Source organism: Psammomys obesus, unplaced genomic scaffold, assembly GCF_907164565.1.
Source record: "Psammomys obesus unplaced genomic scaffold, mPsaObe1.curated_primary_1811, whole genome shotgun sequence".
In the NCBI taxonomy this organism is placed as follows: domain Eukaryota; kingdom Metazoa; phylum Chordata; class Mammalia; order Rodentia; family Muridae; genus Psammomys; species Psammomys obesus.
This window is the reverse complement of record NW_026585894.1, coordinates 16,763,005-16,786,789: the sequence shown is the minus strand read 5'-3', so window position 1 is coordinate 16,786,789 and position 23,785 is coordinate 16,763,005. Positions and strand designations below refer to the sequence as shown.

The 23,785-nt window shown below is 39.3% G+C and overlaps 1 pseudogene; it reads right to left on the bottom strand.

Annotated features, from left to right (window-relative positions):
* Window positions 1–12,829: 12,829 nt before the first annotated feature.
* LOC129670944 (PHD finger protein 6-like) overlaps window positions 12,830–23,785 on the bottom strand; it is a 33,517-nt pseudogene continuing 22,561 nt past the window's right edge.

Sequence of the window (23,785 nt, the reverse complement as noted above, 5' to 3'; positions counted from 1 at the left end):
TACGAAGTTGAGAATTTTTCTTTCCAGGTCTGTAAAGAATTGTGTTGGCAATTTGATGGGAATTGCATTAAATCTGTAGATTGCTTTTGGTAAGATGGCCATTTTTACTATGTTAATCCTGCCAAGCCATGAGCATGGGAGATCTTTCCATCTTCTCATATCTTCCTCTAATTCTTTCTTCAGAGACTTGAAATTTTTTTCATACAAGTCTTTGACTTCCTTGGTTAGGGTTACGCCAAGGTACTTTATGTCATTTGTGGCTATTGTGAATGGTGTTGTTTCTCTAATTTCTTTCTCAGCCCATTTGTCTTTTGTATACAGGAGTGCTACTGATTTTTTTGAGTTAATTTTATATCCGGCCACTTTGCTGAAGGTGTTTATCAGCTGTAGGAGTTCCCTGGTAGAGTTTTTGGGGTCACTCATATATACTATCATATCATCTGCAAATAGTGATAATTTGACTTCTTCCTTTCCCATCTGTATCCCCTTGATCTCCTTCGACTGTCTTATTGCTCTAGCAAGGACTTCCAGCACTATGTTGAAGAGATATGGAGAGAGTGGGCAGCCTTGTCTTGTCCCTGATTTCAGTGGGATTGCTTTAAGTTTCTCTCCGTTCAGTTTGATGTTGGCTATAGGCTTGCTGTATATCGCCTTTACTATGTTTAGATATGTGCCTTGTATCCCTGATCTCTCCAGTACTTTAAACATGAATGGGTGTTGGATTTTGTCAAATGCTTTTTCAGCATCTAGGGAGATTATCATGTGGTTTTTTTCTTTCAGTTTGTTAATATGGTGGATCACATTGATGGATTTCCGTATATTGAACCACCCCTGCATACCTGGGATGAAGCCTACTTGGTCATAGTGGATAATATCTTTGATGTGTTCTTGGATCCGGTTTGCAAGTATTTTGTTAAGTATTTTTGCATCAATGTTCATAAGGGAGATTGGCCTGAAATTCTCTTTCTTTGTTGAGTCTTTGTGAGGTTTAGGTACCAAGGTGATTGTGGCTTCATAGAATGAGTTTGGTAATGTTCCTTCTGTTTCTATTTTGTGGAATAGTTTGAAGAGAATTGGAGTTAGCTCTTCTTTGAAGGTCTGGTAGAATTCTGCGCTGAAGCCATCTGGTCCTGGGCTTTTTTTGGATGGGAGACTTTTGATGACTGCTTCTATTTCTTTGGGGGATATAGGACTATTTAGTTGATTTACCTGGTCCTGATTCATCTTTGGCATGTAGAATAGGTCAAGAAAATTGTCCATTTCATTTAGATTTTCAAATTTTGTGGCATATAGACTTTTGAAGTAAGTCCTAATGATTGTTTGGATTTCCTCAGTGTCTGTAGTTATGTCCCCCTTTTCATTTCTGATTTTGTTGATTTGGGTGGTGTCTCTCTGCCTTTTAGTTAGCTTGGCTAAGGGTTTGTCTATCTTGTTGATTTTCTCAAAGAACCAGCTCTTGGTTTCATTGATTCTTTGAATTGTTTTATTTGTTTCTAATTGATTGATTTCAGCCCTGAGTTTGATTATTTCCAGCCGTCTACTCCTTTTTGGTGTGTCTGCTTCTTCTTTTTCTAGGGTTTTTAAGTGGGCCATTAATTTGCTTGAATGAGCTGTCTCGAATTTCTTCTTGAAGGCACTTAGTGCTATGAACTTTCCTCTTAGCACTGCTTTCATTGTGTCCCACAAGTTAGGGTATGTTGTGTCTTCATTTTCATTGAGTTCTAGAAAGGCTTTAATTTCTTTCTTTATTTCTTCCCTGACCCAGCTGTCATTTAGTAACAAGTTGTTCAGTTTCCATGAGTGTGTAGGCTTTTTGCTATTTCTGTTGTTGTTGAAGTCCAGCTTTATTCCATGGTGATCAGACAGGATACAATGGATTATTTCAGTCTTCTTGTATCTGTTGAGGCTTGCTTTGTGACCAACTATATGGTCTATTTTGGAGAAGGTTCCATGAGGTGCTGAGAAGAAGGTAAATTCTTTTGTGTTTGGGTGTAAAGTTCTGTAGATGTCTGTGAGGTCCATTTGATTCATGACCTCTGTCAGAGATATTGTTTCTTTGTTTAATTTCTGTTTTGTTGACCTGTCCTTTGTTGAGAGTGGGGTGTTGAAGTCTCCCACTATTAGTGTGTGGGGATCTATATGTGGTTTAAATTTTATCAATGTTTCTTTTACAAATGTGGGTGCTCTTGTATTTGGGGCATAGATGTTCAGGATTGTGATGTCTTCCTGGTGGAATTTTCCCTTGATGAGTATGAAGTGTCCTTCCTCATCTCTTTTTATTAATTTTGGTTGAAAGTCTATTTTATCAGATATTAGAATGGCTACTCCTGCTTGTTTCTTGGGTCCATTTGCTTGGAAAGTCATCTTCCAACCTTTTGCCCTCAGGTAATGTCTATCTTTGTGTCTTAGGTGTGTTTCTTGTATGCAACAGATTGCTGGGTTTTGTTTACGTATCCATTCTGTTAATCTGTGTCTTTTTATTGGAGAGTTGAGTCCATTGATGTTGAGAGAGATTAATGACCAGTGGCTGTTAGATCCTTTGATTTTGATGTTGGCTGTGGTCATATGGTTGTGTGCTTGGTTGCTTTTTGTTTTGCTGTAGTAAGGTTAATTATTTCCTGTGTTTTCTTGACAGAAGCTAATTTTCTTGGGTTGTATTTTCCCTTCCAGTGTCTTCTGTAATGCTGGATTTGTGTGTAGGTATTGTTGAAATTTGTTTTTGTCATTGAATATCTTGTTTTCTCCGTCTATGAGGACTGAGAGTTTTGCAGGGTATATTAGCCTGGGTTGACATCTGTGTTCTCTTAGGGTCTGCATGATATCTGTCCAGGCCCTTCTGGCTTTCATAGTTTCTGCTGAAAAGTCAGGTGTGATTCTAATGGGTTTGCCATTATATGTTACTTGGCCTTTTTCCCTTGCAGCTTTTAGTATTTTTTCTTTGTTCTGTATACTTCCTGTTTTGATTATTATGTGGCGGGAGGATTTTCTTTTCTGGTCAAATTTGTTGGGTGTTCTGTAGGCCTCATGTATCCTTATTGGCTTCTCCTTTAACTTGGGGAAATTTTCTTCAATGATTTTGTTGAAAATATTTTCTGGGCCTTGGAGAAGGGAGTCTTCTTTTTCCTCTATTCCTATTATTCTTAGGTTTTGTCTTTTCATATTGTCTTGGATTTCTTGGACGGTCTGTGTCAGGAATTTTTTGGATTTAACATTTTCTTTGACAGATACATCGATTTCTTCCATTGTATCTTCTACACCTGAGATTCTTTCTTCCATTTCTTGTATTCTGTTGGTTATGCTTACCTCTGTAGTTCCTGTTTTCTTCCCTAAATTTTTCCTCTCCATTATTTCCTCCATTTGTGTTTTCTTTAATTTTTCTAGTTCTATCTTCAGGTCTTGAGTTGTTTTGTTTACTTCCTTCACCTGTCTGCTTGTATTTTCCTCTTTTTCTTTTAGTTCCTTCAACTCTGTCTCTTTGATTTCTTTCAGTGATTTAATTATTTCTTCTCTGAAGGCCACAAGCTGTTTGGCTGCATCTTCCCGTATTTCTTCACGGATGGCCCTAATTTGCTTGTCTTTATCTTCCTCCATTTCTTTACGGATAGCCATGATCTGTTTGGTTTTATCTTCCTCTAATTCTTTACGTATTTTATCTGTTTCCTCCATTATTCTCTTCATCAACATAGATGTAAGGTCATCTTCTTGATTTTATATTATGCTGCATTGTCCAGGGCTGTTCGCCCCTGGATGGCTGGGTTCTGGAGATGCCATATTGCTCTGTCTTTTGTTGGTTGAGCCTTTACGCTGACCTCTACCCATTGGGCTGATTTAGGTGTTGGCTGTTAGTTTCTGTGCTTCCTGGAGTCCTGAGGTAGGGAGTATCCCCTTGGCCGGAAGATGATTTTTCCTGAAGGAGTCCTTCTCTGCTTTTTGGTTATGGTCACTGTATGGCCAGTGTTTCTCCGGAGTTGCCACTGCTCACCTCAGGTTTATAGCCCTGAGTAGTAGCTGTGGTCTATGTTAGGCAGGGGGGGATCTCCTCTTACCCATAAAATTTCTCAAGACAGCTACCCCACTGCTGGGTTTCTTGTTATAAATTTAGTGTGCTGCTGCTCACTAAATTTCCATGTACAGTCCTCTTGAAGAAACTGCTGATTCCCTAGCTATGGGCTTTTCTCCCAACAGGGAAACTCAGTCTGTTATTCTGGAGCGCACAGTTCTGTCTGAGAAAGTGGGAGGTGCACTCAGCAAGTCTCTGGGCCAAAGGCTGATTGCTCTGCTCTGGACCTGGAGAATGTGCACCTAGGTTGAGTTGGTGCCAGGGGGCGCTGCTCCGGTCTGGAGGCTGGGTGCCTCACTCTGGACCAGAAGCTGTGTGTCTCTGTCTGGGATGGAGGCTGTAGGCACCACTCTGGTCCAGACGCTGTGGGTGCAGCCCCCCTGAAGGATCAGGGATTCCTACAGTTTTGGCAGTCCAGCCAGGGACAACTGGCCGATCCCTGGCACAGTATCTGAGGGCTGCTGTAATGGCTCTTCGGCTCCTGCAGGTCCGAGGATGCAGCTGTGTGTCCCAGTGCCCCAGGGGAACGCAACAATGGCGGCAGAGCACAGCACTTCTGCCTGCACTAGAGTCTGCGTGAGTCCAGGAAGTGTTTTGGTGCTGGGTGTCCTAAGCGTTAGAGCTGCTGACCCCCTCCGCTGGGGGTTTCCTCCTGCCAGAGACACACAGTCTGGTGCCCTGGTGCCCTGGTGCCCACAGTTCTATCTGAGGCGGCGAATCACGCGCGCAGGCAGGGCTCTGTGCAGGCAGGCGCCTTTGTCCCTCCCGGCTCTGGGTCCGGGCTGGCTCCTGGGGCACCCGCGGAACCCGAGTCTTTTCCAGGGGATGTCTGGGTAACCTGGGGTCGGTCCCAATTGTTTCCTGCTCCGTGGGGTTATCTCTCGACTGGGAAATCCAGTCTATGGTGTTGTGGGCCCACAGTTCAGTCTGGGACCGTGACCAGATCGCGCTGGCGGGTAGCTCTGGGCTGGCGACCAAGCGCCTGGTGGAACGGGGATCTCTTCTGCGGTTTAGCCGGGTGAGTTAAAGCTGATCGAATCCCCCACCATGGGGTATCCTCTCACCTGAGAAACACAACCACTTGTGTTTTATGGCCGTGAGTTCTGATTGCTGGTCACTGTGCCAATCCTGCTGTGCTGCTCCTCAGAATGAGAGTCCTCCCGGCGCTGCCATCTTGCCCCGGGAGACAATTCTTAGAGCCAAAAGATCAGGGAGTTTGCTGTGAGACTGTTTCTTCTAGGAATGACAAGCTACACACACAAAGTCTCAAAAATATAACTGCCCAAACATGTACAGAACAAGAATAAAAATAGACATACTAACATGGAAGAAGGGAAAGCCCATGAGGCTTCAACCCTACACAAAGAACCATAAGGAAATGAAGAATCTGAGGGCAGGAGAAAGTCTTCCAAGGGAAAACCATACCAATCAGTTATCCTATACCAAATGGTAAACTCTGAAAACATACATACAGTTAACATTATATAGACTGAAAAGGTATATTAGGAGTGTGAGTGAGTGTGTGTGTGTGTGTGTGTGTGTGTGTATGTATATATATATATATGTGTGTGTGTGTGTATGTATATATATATATGTATATATATATATATATATACACACATATATATACCTAATTTCATATAAAAAACAATTAATAAAAAAAGAGGCCATGAATTTGAAAGGAAGCAAGGTTACATAGGAAGGAAAGCAAAGAGGAAAATGTTGCAATTATTATAATCTCAAAAAAAACCTAATTTTAAAACACAAAGTGTACAATTTTAACTCCAGTATATTTGTATGATCATAAAACACCAACCATTATCTTATTTCAGACGCTCTTCATTCCCAAAAGATAACCTTACACCTACTAACAGTCCCTCAATGCTCCATCTCTGTAGCCCCTGATAACCAATAATCTCCCCCCTCTTTTTTTATCTTTGACTCTCTGGGAATTTCATGCATGTTGAATCATACCATTCATGACCTATTGTGTCTGGTTTCTTTCCAAGGTTCATCACCACTACAGCATATATTGAGATTTTGCTCCATTTTAAAGCTAGCGATTACTTTTTGTTTTAAATTATGTGTCTGTGTGTATGCAGGCTTGTATCTGTGGATGAATGCAGAGGCAAGACAAGGCCATCAGATTCCCTTGGACTGTAATTACAGGCAGTTGTGAGCCACATAATGTGGGTTCTGGGAACTGACCCAAGTCTGTCTGTAAGCCATCTTTCCACCTAAATTACTTTAAAAAAAATTATGTGTCTGTGTGTGGGTATATGCATGTGTGGGTAAAAGTGCCTGAGGAGTCCCGAAGAGGAGTGAAATTCCCTGGAGCTGGACTTATAGGTGGTTGTGAGCTACCCAACATGGGTGCTAGGAACTAGCCATCTGCAAGGGCAGCAAGCATTATCACTTAAGCCATCTCTCTAGACCCATACAGACTACTTTTGTAAAAGATTTATTTATATTTGTAATTATATGCATAGGTGTACATCTATATGTGAGTGTGTGTGCATGAGTACAGATGACCAATGGGTCCAGAGCCCCTAGAACTAGAATTAGAGGCAGACTTCACCTGCTCAGTGTACAAACTCAACTGCTGAGCCATCTCTTCGCCCCCTAGATTACTTTTATAACTACAGAAAAAAAAATCCTTAAATGGTTCTGATCTCTAAAATGTGCAGTAACACTTCACCCTTCTGTATAAATCACTTTATAGAAACCAAAAGAGAACATCTTGAAACCCAGAATACATGTTATAACACTATTATTTTTGGCTTCAATCATGCTCTTTTAAAAAAGATATATTTATTTATGTTTTTATATGAGTGCTCTATCGGAATGTAAACCTTCATACCAGAAGAGGGCATCAGATCCCACTGTAGATAGCTGTGAGCCACCATGTGGTTTCCAGGAATTGAACTCAGGACTTCTTAAAGAGCAGACAGTACTCTTAAGTGCTGAGCTATGTCTCCAGCTCCAACAATAACATTCTTAATATCTAGTAAGTGGTCTTATTTCCAAGATTAGCCCCCACACTCCAAACTTCTTTTTCTCTCTTTCTTTTTTTTCGTAATTTATTTATTTTTATTTTATGGGCATTGGTGTTTTGCCTGCATGTATAGTCTGTCTGAGAATCTCAGATTCCCTGGAACTGGAGTTGCAGACAGTTGTGAGCTTCTGTGTGGGTGTTGGGAATCAAATCCGGGTCCTCTGGAAGAGCAGCCAATGCTGTTAACACCTGAGCTATCTCTTTAGCCCCCCCCCCTTTCTCTCTTTTTTTTAAAGGACAGGTTCTAACAGGCTCCCAAAACAATCCTTTTGTATTCACATCACTTTAAGTATTATCATTTATACAGTACACCTAGTTAGGGCCTTGTCCATCTGACTTTTATTTTCCCTATCTCTCCACTAGCATCATAAAAGAAACACAGCCACAGACAAAGACATAATTTGGAAGTTTGTGATCTTCTCTTTTCTGAGACAGAGTCTTGGGTAGCTCAGGCAGGTCTTGAACTTACTAAGTAGATGATCTTACACTAATTCCCCAAATGCTGGGATTACCGGTATGCACTACCATTTATTTTTGAGACTGAGTCTCACCAGTAGCCCAAAGTTGGCTCTAAATATGTGGTTGGTCCTCCTGCCTCTGTCTCCTGAGTGCTGGGAGTACTGTTATGAGCCACTTTGTCCCTGCCTCTCTCCCTCTCCTTCTCTACAGGTTACATCTCACTCTCTAGCTCTGTAGACTAGGCTGGCCTTGAACTCACAGAGGTCCACCTGTGTCTGCTTCCCAAATGCTGGGATTAAAGGTGTTCTTCACCATGCCTTGCTTTCTGCTGTCTTTTGGCAAAAAGTCAGGTATAATTGACTTCACCACACTGACCTCATGGACAACATGTCTCCCATAGTAACATTTTCAAATGTAACTTTCCATGTAATGATATCTGATAGTTTTCATCCTCTGAATAAAGTCAACCATGTGTTTTTGTTACTGTTAATGCCTGCTTAAATCTTCATCTAAACAAGGTGAAGATAATGTTACATAAACTGGCACTTTGCCTGCACAACTGAAGACAATAGACAAGTGGGGGTTTTTCGTTTTGATATCTTTAAACAGTAGAATTAGAAGCCAGGCATTGGTAGCATATGCCTGTAATCCCAGCACTCAGGGAGACAGAGGCAGGCAGATCTCTGTGAGCCTGAGGCAAGCCTGGTGACTTACACAGTGAGTCCAGTATAGTCAAAGCTATACAGAGAAACAGTGTCTCAAATAATAATAATAAAAAGGAAAAAAAAAGAAAATAACTTGAAAAAAAATCATATTAATAACCACAATTGAGTAAAATACATATATATAACTTGTAGGCTAATAAGCCTGCATGAAACTATGAGAGGCAGCTTCCACGCTTGCATGCTAAACTGAGACCTCACAGGCCTTTCTGACAAACTACAGCGGAGATGATTATTATTAGAAAAGTAAGTGAGAGAGAGGAGTGCCAGCACTTTGTCCTTAAATCTGAACAGAAGCTGTAAAAAGGTTTTGTTTTGGAATAACTGCTATAGCTCATTTTTTGTTTTCTCATTTATTGGTAGAAAAGTTTTCATTGAACTTTGGGCTTTTCATTGCCTTCTGGGCAACATAATAAGAATCAGGAAGTTAGATGATAGATTCTACTATAAATGCTTAAAAAGATCTTCAGAAGCAAACAGACTATTCATTTTCATGACTTAAAATGAAATTATATGACAATTAAAACCAATTGTCTTAAAAAAAAAAAAAGGTAGCCCCGGGGCTCAGTGGTTTAGTTTGTTGCTTTTGCAGAGGACCCAAGTTTGGTGTCCAGCACTTATGTCAGGTGGCTCATACATGTAACAGCAGTTCCAGGAGCTCTGAGAACCTCTTCTGGCCTCCTCGGAACTAGAACATTCTCTCACTCTCTGTCTGTCACTCACACACACACACTTCATTGTTGTGTTTGTTTGTTTGTTTGTTTTTTAAAGAAAGACTTAGTAGGTAAACGTGGCATGGCTGTGCACACTTGTAATAGCAGTACCTAGGAGGTGGAGGCAGAATCAGGAGACCACAGTCATACTTGACTATATCGCCTGTGCTATATGGCACCTTATCTATAAATAAATAGAGTAGGAGTAGGGCTTTGGTATATTTGGTAATTTTGCTAGGAAACAGTAGGGCTTTGGTATGAATTTTAGCAATTGCTATGGACTGAAAGTGGAAACAATAAGTGCCAGGGGTTCAGCCCAGAGTAAGGACATGGCCTGAAGAACAGTAGATGCAAGAGCTTGTAATTAGCTAAATAAAACTATATAACTCATTTCCATATATTTATAGTCATTTAGTTGACACTTAATCATAAATGTTAAATACATATATATACACATATGTGCCAGATACCGGTAGGTAGCATGTGTAGGAAAGCACACTACTGTATGTTCTAGCCATCTCTCCATAAGAATGCAGGGTTAGAAAATATGTATGGCTAAGTATGTAAATCAAAACTTTTGATTTCTGACCTGGGTAGGATCAAGCTCAATACAAGAGCAAAGTTCCAGCAGCAAGCAGTCTGTGGAAAAGATAGTAACCTAAGTCTATGAAGTGGAATAGCTGAATGACCTGTTACCTGTCAGATAATCTGTACTAGGCATTTTGATGTATTCATTTTTAGAGTTACATACTGATCTGGTGTCACTAGACTTGGTTTAAAGTGTAGGGATCTGAACCATGTATTAGAAGGACCAAGATACAAGGCAACTGTACTGCTAAGATTATGCTGGTCAATACATATAATTGAACCTGTCTGTCTAGCCCTCCTCCCATATTTGTCTGCTGTCAAGCTAGTAAACATAGCATGTATTTGTATTTCACCTTGAAGTAAAGCAGGAGTGAAAAGAGCGCAGAGCTATTGCTGTTATCAAATAAACCCTTTTACAAAAAAAAAAAAGACACAGATCTGAAATTCAGAACTCATTTATTGAACGAATAGTATATGCAAGAATACCATTAAAAGAAAACTAATACTACAAACTACAATTTTGAAAATAAAGTCAATGACAGGAACAAAATATACATACCATGAGGAAGGTTTGATTTTTGATCCATGGCGCACTCCTTATCTTTACAATTAACTTAAATGTCTGTTAAAACAAAACTGTGCCTTGGTCTAACTTCGGTGCTTTTTCAAAAAGCAACAACGCTCTACAACACTTATGCTTTGAGATATTTGAGAGTCATATATTTGTTCAAGTATGTAGATTCGATCCAAAAGCAGATCTCCAGGTAATGTTACTCTGTTAGTATCTTGAGTAGTGTGCACTAAGCAAGTACCACTTCGAATTTGAAAACTTGAAATGAAATTTATGTCAGGTGAAGGTTTTTTAAACAATGAGATGAAAGTAAAACTCCCCCTCCCTTCAGGAACAAAGAGCTCTTATTAAAGCATAGAAACTCAAGTCTACCCTTCTACTCTACAGAACATTTCTTACTAACATTTCTAGTAAGGCAAGAAATTCTCCAGAATGATCTTCAATATACACTTACAAAGATTACATTGTTTAATATTAATAATGATAAAAAGGAACAAACAAAGAAAGAAAAAGATGAATCAAAATTTCAGGCTAAAATACACAGTAGACAGTAATGGCAGTATTTTTTAAAATGATGCACATGCCATATTTACCAATCACAACACAGTGATGAAAACAGGTAGTCAATCACTTATCTAACCAACCAAAAGGTAAAGTGCTTTACTGGTTGCTAGTGGCAGAGAAAGGGCTGAAGAAACCCATATAAAGTCATATATTTACATTATATCAAATCCATCAATTGACAACTATAGTATTTGAAGTCCTTTATATAATTATTGACTGGCCATAATTATTCCTAGCACCTACATTTTTCTTAAAAAAACAGTTGTTACGGTAGTTGTCCAAAAGTTAAGAAGCTCTAGTTCTCCTCGCGTAAGTTCTATGGCACGCAGTGTAAAAATTACCTAGACATAGTGATTCAAAGATTTTTACAAATAATGTTTTTCAAGCTATTATAAGGAAATAAGGTACAGATCCTTTGAAAGAAGTCACATCACTTAGTAACCAAACAGATCTGTCCTTGCACTTCAAGTCATGGTGAACCTTGAAAATGAAATCACATATACATCATGGCATATTAAGAGCAAAAGGAGAAGACGTACAAGGCAATCCACTACTAAGGCTAGTTTCCTTCTAAAATAATAATTAAAATGGTTAAAATAAATCAAGCATTGACTCCCTCGATTTAAGGAAATGTGTAAATACACACCTTAACAAACATGATCTTAAGGAACTAGTAGTTTAAAAACCCAGTCAATAAGCACAGTGTAAATTTCCACCTGTTACATTTAAAACTGTTGTTCTACCAGCTGCAGAATAGATCAATGTTCAGTCAAAAGTTAGTATGTTAATTCTTGCAAATATGATTAATTGTGGTTGGTTAAGTATAATTCAAAAGTCAGTATCTCTATCTTTCATACTGAGATGCTATGGTAATGTTAATCAGACCACAACTGAATTTTTTGGTTTTACCATAAAGAAGTATATAAATGTGCTTCATCAGGTAAGAGGAAGTGTGTCACTAGAGAGAGATGCCAGTGGAAATCCTTTCTAAAAATCTGGTGATTAAGAATACACTTTCAAGCTCTAGAAGAAAGCAGGGCACAAAAGCCTATTCAATAGGTAAGCAAAGTGATGACTGAAAGCATTAAATAAAGTTTTTAAAATAGTGGTCACAAAATCAAAAACACTGTTTTACACAAAGATGTTTTCTTTAAAAAAAAAAAAAAAACAACTCTGCTAGCACTAAGACCTTCTTAAATATATTGGGCCAATATGTGAAGCATTCCTCACCACAGGGCACTTGAGAGAAATTGGTTACAGACATGGTGTCCAACGTCCTTAGCGCTTTGGTAACCTCTTTAATCTCAAAGAGGTTTAATCTGATGTTGCCAAAGGTTATTTTGATCTTGATAGGATTCCATTATTTTGCCAGAAATTCTTTGTACAAAAGAATTTTGGCAGATGCACTGGAGCGCAGAGCTTGTCATCACCAGTTGCCTAGAGTCCAGGCTGGCCAGTGAGAACAGCTCTGAAAAGGACCACAGGATGGCTTCAGCACACTTCTTGGAAGAAATGTTTAAGATGTGCTGTTGAAGCCAATATTAAATGGTTCTCTTCATTTGTAATTTCCATTGCTTGAGTATGAAAAAAAAAAAAAAGCCCACGAATTACCAGGTGTTGCCACCAGGGGCGCGATTGCATGGTGAAGTACAACTTGCTTCAGGTTGTCTTTGAGCATGGACCTACTACATAAACTTAAACACTCTAAATAGTAGAACTTTGTTCAGTCCAGCAATACAGTTTACTTCATTCAAGGTCTGCTTTAACTGCTGACAGTATACGCAAGGTTAATAGTGTTTCGATTGCTTCCCAGACACTGCACACTACAGCTATGTAATATCAATATGTCAAACTCAGCCATCTAGTAAAGGCTCAGAAAACAAACAGGGTGTTTTTAGGCAGTTCAATGAAGGATCTAAGAGTCGGGCAGTAAAAAATTACAAACCCTTTTTATTTTAGAAAAGAGTGGGGAAAAAAAAGCATAGGAGTTTTAGATGTTCTTATTCTCAGTTCTCTAACTGTCTCTGTCCCACGAACCTGTTTAAAAGATGGTAAAAATACAAAATATGAAGCATAAGGTGATATAATCAACATAACATTATTGAGGAACAAGGATCTCTTATTGATTCCACATTCTAACTATATTTACTGATGAAGTAGATAGCTTGTTTTTATGGCTCTAAAACTGACAAGCTAAAGAAAAGAAATACAACTGTGCAAGGCTATACAATCCTCAGCATTCTGGCACCACAGTCGTAACTCAATACAATAGGATTAAAATTCCTGCTGAATATTGTCATTCTGTTTCATTGTGCATGGTATTCTGACAACAGACCTCATTAAATCAACTTCCATACCTAGTTTCCATGAAGCTGCTGCTGGGTTAGTTGCTGATCAGTCACTACTCTTCCCCAGCTTTCACCCTTTCCTCATCTTCTTCATCTCGTTCGTCATTTCCACTATGGGTTTTACAATATACTCTACAATGACGAAAGACAAGCATCTCAAAATCTTTCTTTCTAATGTTGATGAGAATATAATTACATCATCATTAGCAGAGGAGGTTGGTTCCCTTATAGGATTTGGGTTTCTTCATTCAGACTTAGTACCATGAGGTAGAGCATCTGGTAAAGGCACCTGAAAATAAGCCCACATGGTGGAAGGAGACAATAGACGCCCAAAAGTTGTCCTCAGATCTCTACTTGTACACCGTGCCACACATGTGCTCCTGCCCAGGAATAAAATAAACATAACAAATTTCTTTAAAAATCAATTTTTATAGACAAGTATTATACACAAGTTCAAGGCCAGTCTGGACTCCAGAGTAAGACTGTATCTTAAAACAATACAAAACAAAATCTAAAAATCAACTTTCAGATAAACAAATAAGCTAATCTAATGTCACAAATTTATTTCATGTACATAATTTACAATTACACTTTGAGAAATACAGTTTTAAAAATATTTACTTTGTATTTTTCTTTGTTATATGCACATCCAGAAAACTGCCCTGATCCTCTCAAAGTGCAAAAAGTGTTCTTAACTACTGAGCCATCTCTGTGGCCAAAGAATGTATTAAATGTTCTTGCCACTAACCCTGATGGTCTGTGTTTAATCCCTGGGACTCACATGGTAGAAGGACACAAATGAACAAATAAATGAACACACGCACAGAGAGAGAGAAAGAGAGAGAGATCTGTTCTCTACACATTGTTACTTTCTGCTTGTATTTCATGACACAGCTTTCCTCAATCTCTTTCGATGCCTTTGCACCATGAGCTCCCTTGCCTTCCCTAGAATCTCTTCATGAATCATCTGCTTTCCCTGCATTACATTTGGTTGTGTCTCTCTTCCTCTATACTGGTCCTTCCAATTTCCCTTTATCACATAACATTGACCTTTATAAGAGGGGATTGAAACAGCTTATCAGCTGCACCATACTGTGGATTTGTCTACATCCATTTTATTTTTCTCTCTTACTCCATTTCATATAAAATGGGCAATCAAAGTAGAATTTGGTCAGCTTCAGGTCCAACTTTACTCTAACAGTTAGCATACTCTGTAACTGATCCTGTCTACTTCTGAAAGCTTTCCAATTTCCAATTTCCCCTATCAGTGATGCTATACTTAAATCATATTAAGGTAGCAGCAACCAAGGCAGAGTTCTTCCTTGTATATGTACGTGCCTCCTTAAATCAAGCAAGTGGTTGTCAGAGTCAATTATTTTTTACATTGTGCTGTTCCAAAAATTTTTTATTTGGGCAGATACACTATATATTTGAAATTCCTGATGTTTTTAAGATAAAATGAAGTAGGTGGAATTCATGCAGTTTTAAAGATAAAGTAACGTTAGGTGGGTTTTGATAATTAGTTGTGAAAGGAGGAATGCAAGTTCAAGGCCTGACTAGAAAACCTAGTGAGACCCTGGCTCAAAAAAAAAAAAATGAAATAGGGTGTAGTGACCTATGCCTTTAATCCCAGCACTCAGAGAGACAGAGGCAGATGGATCTGTGTGAGTTCCAGGCCAGCCTGGTCTACAAAGCAAGTCCAGGACAGCCAAGGCTACACAGAGAAGTCCTGTCTCAAAAACAAAACAACAACAAAAAAATGTGTGCAGTGCTTCCTGTCTTTTGCTGGGCAGTGGTGGCACACTCCTGTAATCCCAGCACTTGGGAAGCAGAGGTATGCAGATATCTGTGAGTTCAAGGCCAGCCTGGTCTACAAAGTGAGTACAGCATAACAAGGGTTACATAGAAAAACCCTGTCTCAACTGTTTCTGGCAACTCAGTGCTCTTTGATCTGCTCTTTGACCACCTCCCCCAAGAGGGGTGCAGTCTTACCAGGCCAAAGAAAAAGACAATGCAGCCAGTCCTGATGAGAACTGATAGACCAGGATCAGAAGGAAGGGGAGGAGGACATCCCCTATCAGTGGACTTGGGGAGGGGCATGGGAGGAGAAGAGGGAGGAAGGGGGGGATTGGGAGGGGACTAGGGAAGGGGCTATAGCTCGGATACAAAGTGAATAAACTATAATTAATAAACCAATAAATAAATTTTAAAAATGAAAAATCCTGTCTCAAAACAAAACCAAAAAAAAAAAAAAAACCACACACACACACACAAAGGACTATTAAGAATGGGGATTAGGGAGACAGAAGAAAGAAGTATAATACATGCATGCTGTAATAAAACCCCTTTATACAGTTAGTATATAGAAACAAAGAAAGAAAGATAAGGAAGGAAAGGAAGGAAGGAAGGAAGGAAGGAAGGAAGGAAGGAAGGAAGGAAGGAAGGAAGGAAAGAAAGAAAGGGAAAAAAGACAAAAGTCAGATAAATCAAACCTAGTTTTATGTAATTTTTACACTAAACAAAGATGGAACCATACCCTATTGTGGTCAGTAGTGGATAAAAATATGCATTTATTTTTTACAAGGTTTACAACCACCATTTGAAAAGAATAGAAGGCAAGGTTGGGCTTGGGTACAATAATAACTGAATACAGGCTATGTGTTTTGTTTTGTTTTGTTTTGTTTTGTTTTGTTTTTGAGACAAGGTCTTATGTAGCCAATGAGAACAGGCAGTCCTAGAGGCAGACCTATAACTCGTATGGAGCCTCGTTAAGACTCAAATTTATGGTACAAGTGACACCAATGAACTACGTCTCCTGCCATCCTTAATTAAGGACCTTTTTCATTCTGTTTCACTGAGACAGTCTTATACAGCCAAGGCTGGCCTCAAACTCACTGTAGCTAAAGCTGACCTTTAACTCCTGGTCCCCCAGCCTCTGTATCCTAAGTCCTGGGATTACAAGCATGCCCACATTTTCAATCTAGTTTTGTTCATTATTTTCCTTATATTGTAAAACATTTAACAATTTTATGAAGAAACTGTACTCTTCAAATACTGCACATCAGGACTGCATCATGCATCTTAATCATTTTTAAACATGAGTTCCTTCTCCCAAACATAGCCCTAGTCTAACTTACACCTTTGAACCAACTTCAAGTTTACAGGAAAGGTGGACCGAGAAGAGGAAACACAAGTAATGAGAAACAGGACAGTAAACAGACAGGTATAAAATTAAGGATATTTGCAAGGCAGCTTACAAAGGTCTTTCAAGTAGGAAGGGAGAGGGGAAAGTAAAGTGGGGTGGGAATTGTCCTAATTGTTAACTGTTCTAAATTAAGAATCATTCTCTAATTTTCCTCACCAGGTCTCAGCCCCTTCTCCCAACTCCACCCCCACCCCTGGCTTGTATCACCATATCCAGCTTCCCTCCCCTTTTCAGCTGTAAAGCCAGAGCTCCAAAATGGCTAGTTAAGAAGGAAAGCCACATTTAAGTGGTACAGATGCCACTTCATTCAGAAACAAAAATTAGAAAATCCTTTGCATGTGCACCTGTTTGGCTATTCCTCTCTGTAATCTACATGCACAAAGACACTCATTTGAATTCAACAGCCTAGCTGCAACCAGCATTTCAGGGAATTGAGAAGTACATTTCACTGTGAAAAGTACAAAGATTTAAATTATCATGGCCAAATATCTTTTAGAGGTGGCCACTGAAACATGACTTTTTTCTATCCTTTCTTTTTTGAGTCAGCAAGCTCTCATGTAGTGTCATATGACCTTGAACTTGCTATGTAGCAGAGGATGACCTTGAACTGCTAAACTCTACATTCCAAGTGTTATACACCTGTTTTTATGCTATGACATGGAGTTAACTTGGGGCTTCATGCATGCTAGGCAGCGTCTCCACCAACTAAGCTAAACCAACCCTTGAAATATGATTTTTCTGAGATCCAAAATGTTAATCTAAAAGTCTAAAACAGAAACCAATAAAAAAGTGACTAACCAGTACAACGGAAAACCACACAACCATTAAAACAGAAGTATTATTAAATGTTCTAGATACAACAAATGGAAAACAGATTGTAACCAAACTGCCTCCCACATCTGACATCTTTCCTCTGTGAGCCTTTTATTGAGGAACAACTCTCAATATTGTTTAAGCCAGGATTTTTCCCTGTTATATAAGTTAAACCAAATCATTATAGACAGAAATTATGCTGATTACTACTCAGATAAAATTTTTAACATTTTTGGATTTGCTTAACATTATATTGGTTTTCATATTAATTTGGTGACTAGGTATCTTTTAATGGTAAGTCCTTCTATTGAGGAATGTAATATACTTTACTTGAGTGCTTAGCAAAATACAATTGTGATTGATTGATTGATTGATTGATTGATTGATTGATTGACTTATACATTATTCTGCTTGCATGTACACCTGCAGGCCAGAAGAGGGCACCAGATCTCACTGAAGATGGTTATGAGCCACCATGTCCTTGCTGGGAATTGAACTCAAGACCTTTGGAAGAAGAACCAGTGCTGTTAACCTCTGAGCCGTCTTTCCATCTTTTGTTTTTAAAGTTAGATGGCGTGGGGGAGGGGGAGAAGGGAAAGAAACATTTTTCTTTTACATTTTCTTTGTTTGATTGCTTGCTTGTTAGTTTTGGTTTTTCAGGCAGGGTTTCTCTGTGTATCTTTGGCTGACTTGGACAGCCATACTGGCCTGGAGCTCAGGAAAATATGGCTTGCTTCAGCCTCCCAATTTCTGGGATAAAAGGCATATTTCACCAAATCCCTCCTTTAGATTTTCTTTGTCTTTTTCTGTTTTTTGTTTGTTTGTTTGTAGGGTTTTTGGTTTTTTTGGGGGGGGTTGAGTTTTGGTTTTTTTCTTTGTTTTTTTTTGTTTGTTTGTTTGTTTGTTTTTTGAGGGAAGTCGGTTTCAAGATAAGGTTTCTCTGTATAGCTCGGGCTGTCCTGGAACTCACTCTGTAGATCAGATTGGCCTTGAACTCACAGAGATCTTCCTGTCTCTCCTGGGATTAAAGGCACCACTACCGCCCAGCTGGTCCTTTACATTTTCATACCAATTATTACTGGAACAACCTTTTAAAAGGCATCTCATATTGTGCAATGTTAGTGCATTTTCATTAATTTTCCAGAGTTTAGACTTGATTCCTTTCTAGTTCCTTGTTAGACAATTACAGTAACAAGAAGTAACCATTGTATCTATTATATATTTGCTTTTCTTTTTGTGGTTCTGGGAATGAACCTTGGGGCCTCTTGAATATTCTAGTTCCTCTTTCTTTTCCAGTTGTAAAAGCTAACCCTCCAGAGCATGTCAAAGGTAATGCTGGTAGTTGGTACCTTTGTCTTGCTCCTAATCGGAATGTGTGTTCAGTCTAATTGTTCCATTAGGGATGAGCATGAGCATCACATCAAGTTTGACCCTCACTGCAGAGCTACTGAACTGAAACATCTGTGGTAGGACACAGGCATGGACCATCCAAAAAGGCCCAGTCTAAGTCTGGTGATTCTAGGACCAACCCTGGACTGGGACCATTGTTCTTTCACTGCAACACCAAACACACTAATTGTTATTATCTCCTCGACACCCTATTATGATTCCTAACTTAGCAAAGTGGCCTTGATACAATGCTCTAAGATTAAGAAATTGACACTCAAAGTTATAAAGTGGCCTTTTATCATTTAACTAGAAAGTGGTGACATGATTTTTCTTTACTAATTTACAATAGATCAAATGAACACTTAATTTCCAATTTTAAACATCAGACTACAAAGCTGGGTTTGATGTTTATGCTTTATACTAACTTTACACAAATGCACACACACACACACACACACACACACACACACACTAATGAGACAAGAACAATTTGCTTATTTGAATAGTTTACCATTAGAGTTAAGCATGCCTTACAAAATCAAATAGAAGTCTTTCCTTTCTTCTTTTTTTTTTCTTTTTTTTTTGAATTTTATTATTTTTATTTTTTTAATTTTTTATTAATTACACTTTATTCATTTTGTATCCCCCCATAAGCCCCTCCCTCCTCCCCTGCCGATCCCACCCTCCCTCCCCTTTCTGCATGCATGCCACTCCCCAAGTCCACTGATTTTTTATTTTTTTTTCTTATCAGTTACATTTTATTAATTCTGTATCCCAGCCGTGTCCCGATCCCTCATTCCCTCCCAGTCCCTCCCTCCCTCCCTCATCTCCACCGTGCCCCTTGCCAAGTCCACTGATAGGGGGGACCTCCTCCCCATTCATCTGATCCTGTTTTATCAGGTATCTTCAGGACTGGCTCTCCTCTGTGGCCTAACAGGACTGCTCCTCACTGGGGGGGGGGGGAGGAGGCCAAAGAGCCAGTCATTGTTCCTGTTAGAAATATCCTTGTCCCCCTCACTGTCTTTCCTTTCTTCTTATGCGTTAGATCTCTGTATAATATTCACACTGTCTGTTGCTTAAGGGCCTGACAGCATTAGCATATTATGTGGACCCCCAAAGGGCTTGAGAACTCAATGTGCAACTGCCTTTTTCCACAAATGTGAGACCCCGAAGTAATTATTTCAATGCATATTAGTTATTGTTCTACTGCATATTAAGCCTGCGGAAGTGTTTCACAACTCTCAAAGACACATAAAGTTCAGGGATTCCTATTAAATTATTCTCCATCTGATGAAAAGAATGATACACAGGTAAGTGGAAGACCCATTACAAAGAGAGATGTGCAGTCCAAAATTTCAGAATACATTCTGTCTCTCACTCTTGTGTGAGGATTGAAAGCAGAACTCTATACACAGCAAACAAGCACTTTAATCTGAGCACACCTGTTGGAGCAGAAGCAAAATGGAGACAAGATGAACAAGATATTGATGATCTAGGTGAAAATTGTCCATTTAGACTAGGGTATAATTGTTTTGGCAAGATGATGAAGTGTAAGGAATGAAGGCTAGACAAGCTATACACACCTTCAATCCCAGCACTGAGGAGGCAGATATATGTGAACTCAAGGCAAGAAGGGGCTACATAGTGAGACCTTGTCAAAACAACAAGAACAAAAAATCAACTATACTTTGGTATGGAGTTCAGAGAGTCTCATGAAAGAATCAGAGCAACAATGGAGGGAGCTAGAGGATTCAAGGACTCCACAAGAAGACCTACAAAGTAAATGAACGTGGGCCCGTGGGGGCTCACAGAGACTGAAGCACCAACCAAAAAGCATGCATGGGCTGGACCTAGGCCCCCTACACATATGTAGCAGAAGAGCAGCTTGGTCATCATGTAGGTCCACTAACAATGGGAGTAGGGGCTGTCTCTGACTTTGTTGCCTGCATTTAGATCCATTCCCCTAACTGGGCTGCCTTGTCTGGCCTCAGTGGAAGAAGATACACTAAGTCCTTCTATGACTTGATGTGCCAGGGTGGGTTGGTACCCATGGGAGGGTGCCTCCCCTTCTCTGAGGAGAAAGAGGCATGAAGGGAAGGTATTTTGAGAGTGGGCTTGGGAGGGGAGGGAAGAGGGGGCTGGGATCAGACTGTAAAGTGAATAATAATAATAAAATACTAGAATTTGTCTCAGTGCTACAGTGCTTACTTGTCATGTGTACAGCAGAACACCTGTGCCATGTTTACCTTTGCCCTTTACATCTCAGCTCCAGCAATTTTTTTAAAGCAAACTCAAACACTTCTTATCACAGGCTAGGTTAGCTCTTTCATCTCCAATATCATAGCTGTTTATAACTATTTCTAGATATTTATATAATTTATAATTGAGCACTGACTTCTCTGGCCATTTAATTAAAACGTAGAGTTGGGAGAGCCCAATAAACTGTAAGCTTCTTGAGGACAGTCTTGTGACTGAGTGATCACTAATTAATTACCAGCTCCCAGTACAATGCCTACCAAATGGTTGACAGGTGGATGAATGAATGCTAAATCAGGAGTATACAGTTAGAAAAAAATGCAAAGTGTAGTTCTCATTCCTTATACAATGTTGCATCCATATTCTAAAATTGCCTGAGACATTATCAAAGAATAGAGATAAAAGAAAAAAAAAAAAACCTAGTGTTATCTTTTTAAAGGCACTAACTTACTGCCATGTTAAAGAAAACAGACAATTGATATCTTACTCGTAAGTTCCTCAGGACATACTTTCAATGTCTTTTGCTTTGTCTTGTACTCCACAGTGGTAATGGTAGGTTTTAACCCAGGCATTAATTTCACATCCAATAGCAGCACCAGGCTGACTGCAAAGCATCCATTTCTGTTAAAAGGAAAAGAATAATCAGAAGCAGTACTTCAAGGCTTAGGCAATCTTAGCTATTCTATTTTTAGCATATTTAGCTAAGTACTTCACTTTACATAGAAAAGAACAGTAAGGAGCTGGTGCCATTACTCGGTAGTTATGAGTACCTGCCACTCTTACAGAGGACCAGAGTCCAGTTCCCAGCAACCATGTTGTAAGGCTCACAAATTCCTATAGCTTCAACTACCTGGTGCTCACAGGTTGCAGGCAGCTTGCAACTGCCTGTAACTCTGTGTATCTGATGCCTTCATCTGGATTCCGTGGGTACCCATATACATGTGTTCATACAGGCAGATACACGTACATATAAACAAAAATAAATATTAAGAAAATAAGGAAACAGGGGCCATTTTCTACTGAAAACTACACCAATAAACTAAACTTACATAGCTCTGACACCATGTAAGACTGGATTGTAAATATACAGATGACACCTAATTTTGCCAACCACAAAAAGAATAATATTGTGTATTGTAGTGGTTTGACTCCCTTTCCTTCCTGAAATCAGATCCTGTCCTTTTATGATTGGAACAAATGAGAAAAACAGGAAGCAATCCCTCCATCAGGAGGCTCACTACAGCGTTTATGGAATGGTGCAGGGAAGCTGATAGGGTTAAGATCATTTCAAAACGGCTCACTTTGGCCTACATAAGCTTCTACTAAGTAATGCTGTGTGATTGGCAGGTGCCCACTGCAAAAGAGGGTTCATGGTGCACTAAGTCCAATAAACAGGGGGTAAAGAGATTCCTTTTTTTCCAGAATGTTTCATAGCCCTTCTCCAGGAAGGGGGGGGCATAGTAAATAACTTACAACTTTATTCAGCTTCAGATGCCCTTTTATTATTGGAGTGGTGGGGAGGATCATGATGGACTAATTTCTGTTAGAAATTAGAAATATATGCAGGGGATTGCAAGGCTAGCATTTATACTAACCTTTAACGCAGACATGCTATAAGTTCATCAAGAGAACTGAATTTTTGTCCCACTTACATTAGACTTCTGCTAAAGAACATAGCACTGCTCGCTGCATAAGAGTTGGTAATGATTTACTGTAATTTTAACAGGAAAAGTACAAAGTTTTATCAGTAAAGATTTCAGCTTCAAAGTGATCAAATTAAAAACCAGATTACCTGACTCTAAAGAACAGGTAATTTTTACACTATAGGACGTTCCACAAAGAAAAGGTCATTTCTTATGGAGTTGTACAAGGACCATATGCATCTGAATCTATTGAATGAAAAACTGAAAGAGAACTTCACAACAGGGGGAATAGACAGACCACCCCATTCTGTACCAGATATTATGTGGCTGATAGCTAAAACATGGGATGATACAGTCCTTCCTCTGTAATATTATTTTGGCTCCAAGAGTTGGAACGCCTTTATGTGTTATTCCCGGTTTATTTCATTTTAAAACTTACATTATGTGCTATGAGCATTTAGACTGTATGTGGGTCTGTCACTACATGAATGTCTAGATCCTTCAGAACTGGAATTACACACAGCTGAGCACTGTGTAGGTGCTGGACTGAACTGGGGTCATCTGTAAGGGCAGCCAGTTCTCTTAACTGCTGAGCCATCTCTCCAGCCCCTTATTTAACTTTTCAGCAGATATACTTTATTTTTAATCTTTTTAATGATTAATTTTATTTTCCGTGTATGGGTATTTTATCTGCATGCCTGTCTATTCACCACATTCTTTCAGTGCCTACAGAGGACGGAATGGGGTGTAGGGCCTCTGAAATGGTAGTTACAAATGAGCCATCATGTGGATGATAAGAATTGAACCTTGTTCTCTAGAAGAGTGGCAAGTGCTCATAACCACTGAGCCATCTCTCCAGCACTTATTTTTCAAAATATTTCTTTGATTTTTAAATATGTATTTTGTGTGTATGTATGTGTGGAAATGTGCACACATGAGTAGAGGGTGTTGGATCTGGAGCTACGGTTACAGGGAGTTGTGACCTGGGTGCTGGGAACCCAACTCAAAAACTAGCACGTTCTCTTAACCCTGAACCATCTCTCCAGCCTCTGTAATTCCCAATTTAAATATAAACATGGACGATGGACAAACAAGTTGAAAAAGAAAACAAACGTAGTTTGTGTTCTTTAACAACTCAGAGAAAATGAGACCAGGGGCTGGAGAGGTGGCTCAGCAGTTGAGAGCACTAGTTTTTCTTCTAGACGACCAAGGTTCAGTTCCTAGCAATCACATGGTGAATTACAACTATCTTTAGCTCCAGTTCCAGAGTACCCAAAGCCATCTTCTGACCTCCCTGGGCACTGCATGCACATGAATACATGCAGACAAAACATTCATACACATGAATATATGTATGTATGTATGTATGTATGTATGTATGTATGTATGTATGTATGTA